Here is a 4100-nt window from a genome sequence, read left to right on the forward strand (position 1 = left end):
CAAATGCCACGATACAACTTATTTTTGCCATTTTAAGGAAATTTGTCATCAAAATCAGGTGACACGATTCACAGCCACGGCGCATGATGACATATAGGGTGATCGCAGACGACACGAGTAACCAGCCAATCACAGTGCTCCTTGTGTTCTTCAGTCTCGCTTTGTCCGCATCACTCAGTTTCCCCGTGCCTGGCATCGTATGATGGATATGGTGAAGGACGTTCCATAGAAACTTCAAAGGGTTTATCGAACTCTAAAGAAAGGGTAAACGAACTTTGAGTTGTCAAATCAAGACGTTTACATTGTAGTCTATTTACTTAAAAACTGTAGGGCGATAATATTGCATCATAATTTCACTTGCCTTGCCAACACTATATTTACTTTAAATTTCTTAAATAAGGCTTAATTGCAGGGCGATCATATTGCATCATACTAGTAATAATTTCACTTATTACTATAGTATTCTACAAATGACGTTGGGTATTACTGCAGTGCCATGTTTTACCATAATTACAGGCAAGATTTCACCAAAATGTTTTGTAGGCCTACTTTATGGGAAGCCCTACTTCGACATGTTCCGAATTCTGCAAACCTTTGACTAATTATGCAATGTAAAGGATACACAACACATATAGCTGCAACATATTGCGTTATTTTTATTTTTTGTGTTTGTGAACTACTATTATGCCGGGATTTTCACTTAATTTTCAGTGCAAATTTAACTTCGGGGCGATAAAACACTCAAAAACAAATTCTACAATTACATAACATGTAATACTGCTATAGATATCACACAATGAATTTTATTGTATTGACGCCATTTTTTTGTTTCGCTCAGTGTTACTGTATTGACAAGTTTAAAACCTCACTGGTCTCATTTTTTTAAAGCTTTAAATGTAATAGACCGATTCTTATTTTTACATTGCAGAAAATAATTAACAACTTTCAATACGGCAATTTCTTTGTTCGTGCTACCTCAGGTATTACTGGAAGTACCCTGTGACTGCGAGCTAGATGTAGGCTACCCTGTCCCGTTTGAGAAAACAAGTACATAGTTATATGAAAATTCTGAATTTGGTAGGTTCTTTTTTTTTGGGGGGGGTGCAAGAAATGGGACAGGTCAGTATTAAATATTGATTCAAAATTCATGAATGTAATTCAGCAACTGTTCGGCTCAAATTCTATTCACATGATGTACTGCGAAAATAAGAACACAAGTGAACTGTTGGCAATTGTACTGTGATGATGCCTATAGCAGCTGTTTTGTCAGGAATTAGCTGTTATTTTCAATCTGTACTACAGTTTGCTAGTTTCGAGCCTTGGAATATCCGTCGATGGTGCTAACAAGAAGTGACTAAATCAGTCACGAAGAAAATTAATTCTGGTATCTTAGAAATTTATGAAAAATTCATTTATATGACGGGGATACGTACGCCAACATGATGGTGCGCTATGTTTCTAGAAGCCCCTTTTGTGATACCACTGCACTGGATAACCACGGCGATTTATTGACTGGGGGGGGGGGGTACCTAGACGTATTTGACAATATTTTACTTATTGACAAATTAATTGTTGTTCATTTAGGGTAAGTGTCTGACTTGGAAGAAACTTAACAATAAGTCGAAAGATAGAGATGTATTAAACGAATTAGAAACAGACTAAAACTAAAATAATATCCTTACTATACCCATAAATGCACAACATGTCGCCACAGTAATCCCCCAGTATATATTACTACAAAACAAGAAGATAAAGATTGTTGATCAGTAGAGGTTGTTTCGGGGGGGGGGGGGGCAGCTCGAAGCGAATACATGTACAATACTTTTGTGCATAGGCGTGTAGGCCAATCAGGCTATCTGTTTCTTAGCGTGTCACGAGTTGCGGGTTTCCGAACAACCCAGTCGATCCACCACGTGCCCAAAATTACTAGTAAAATTATAACGTTGTGCATACATTTACCGGTTTCCTCATATTTGCATAGTTGCTACCTGAATATTTAATTACACTGGATATAATTATGAAAATCCGGCTTGCATGGTGCTATCCTCCTTTCAAAGTCAGTGAAGAGGTGTAATTTGCATCATTAATTTATCCAGGCCAGATATCAATGGCTCACATAACATTTCAAACAAATATGCGGAAAAAAACAGCACCCTTTCCCTTCAGTCCTTTGTTATAGAAAGTGTACGATATGAGGAAGATATATGAGTCGTTTGGAGGAGAAATTTAGGCCAAAACGTGTAATCTGTCCACAGCTGTGTCACTTGTTTTGATATCTTTTTATCGATATTTTTTTTCTTTCCGTTTTTAATTTCATATCGTTTATCTTTTCTTTTTTCAATGTATATCTAAACAGAGATCATTGCCCTTGTCATATTTCCAAGTTTAAAAGTAGCACCTTTGTACACGAGACCACTGTCATGTTTTTGGACACGTTCTAAGTCACGATCTACCTGAGTGATGTCGTGATATACATACATCACCTGATTCAGAGTTGTGACGTCATTTTATGTGTATACTGTCATCTTACTATTTGCAAGGTGAGTACTCCTACCATACGACTTGTTTTCTTAGGAGCTACTGTATACGTGTAGTTACCAAATGTTTCACGACAAGGGCCTTGTCACGAAATCTATATATACTATTTTTAGGCTGCATTCACAATAATGGGCAGGGGGGTCGGAGGAATTGAGGGGGGGGACCTGAAAATTTGGAGGGGGGGGACTTGAAAATTTTTGGTGTTTTTTGGGGGGGACCTAAAAATATTTTTCACATATAATAATGATGATGAAAATACATTTTGAGATACCCAATGTCTTTTAAATAATTTAAGTGTGTGTTGGGCTGTTTATCTCGCCCATTGTTGACCACAACTATTAAACCAACTGTAAAATGAGCACAGGAAGAGACTGCACAATATAGATCGCCCAAAACCACTGCAAAATGAGTATGACATAGTCTATGGACAATTTCAAAGCATTGAACTGTCCTGACATGAATTTTAATCTTTTAAATAAACGGTTTGAACTATCTATACATAAATAAATAAATAGATATTATTAGATAAATAACAATGATAAATAAAACTCTTCCAAAAAACATGTATATAAAATCCTTTATGATTTCAGGCAGAAAGTATTGTGACATTTCTTACAATTTATATTTGTAAAATGAATGTAAACTGGTAAATAAAAAATGTATAAATATAAATAAATTTTGTAAAAATTAAATAGTTTAATCGTTTAAAAATTAAATTGCACCATCCCTTAATTATTTGTTATCCATTTGTACCTGATTGATTATTGAAAGTTTTCAGCAAAGGACATCAAGCTCTGCATCTGAAGGCACATTTTGATAAATGTGAAATGAGTATAAATAGCCTGTCAGGCTTCACTGATATTTGGTTGGTGGTGGTGGATCAACAGGTTTGATACTAATACAAATACATAGTTACAAATAAGATTGTTGTTGAGCCCCTTCATAGGGCTAATAACCACACGGACTAATAGTCTTTGCAAATTAGGCTCATCTAAAATGTCTAGAGATGGAGCTATTGTCAAACTAAAAGTGAAAGAACTTTGTAAATATTTAGCAAAACACAACATTCCCATGGCACCAGGAATGATAAAAGCTAACAAGATAGAAGCTATTAGATCCCACTTCTACCACCAACAGAACATAAGTGATTCTTCAACCAGCTCTGATACTGACAGTTATTCTGACTGTGACAGTGACAATGATTCATCTGACTCAGATATAGTGGAAAGGGAGTTTGGGTCACCTGAAGTCAGTGAGAGTGAAATTTATATGTATACAAGATCAGGCCGGAGAGCAACAACATGGAAGACCAGAAGAATTGATGAATAGTTGTACAAAGAGACAGTCAATTACAAAAGAATTGTTGCAAACTGAAACATTATATACAATAATGGCCACCATTTTACCTGTTATTTCCATGGATTTGCATCATAGCTACCATGGTGTCTATTTATTTGCTTGGAATACATACAAGACCGTCAGTGTTTGGCTTAAAGGACAGAGTTGCCCTATTTTAAAAGTTTACATATATATCTTTTTATTTTGAATGCAAATTTGTATAT

This window comes from Glandiceps talaboti, chromosome 5 (assembly GCF_964340395.1).
Source record: "Glandiceps talaboti chromosome 5, keGlaTala1.1, whole genome shotgun sequence".
Classification (NCBI taxonomy): domain Eukaryota; kingdom Metazoa; phylum Hemichordata; class Enteropneusta; family Spengelidae; genus Glandiceps; species Glandiceps talaboti.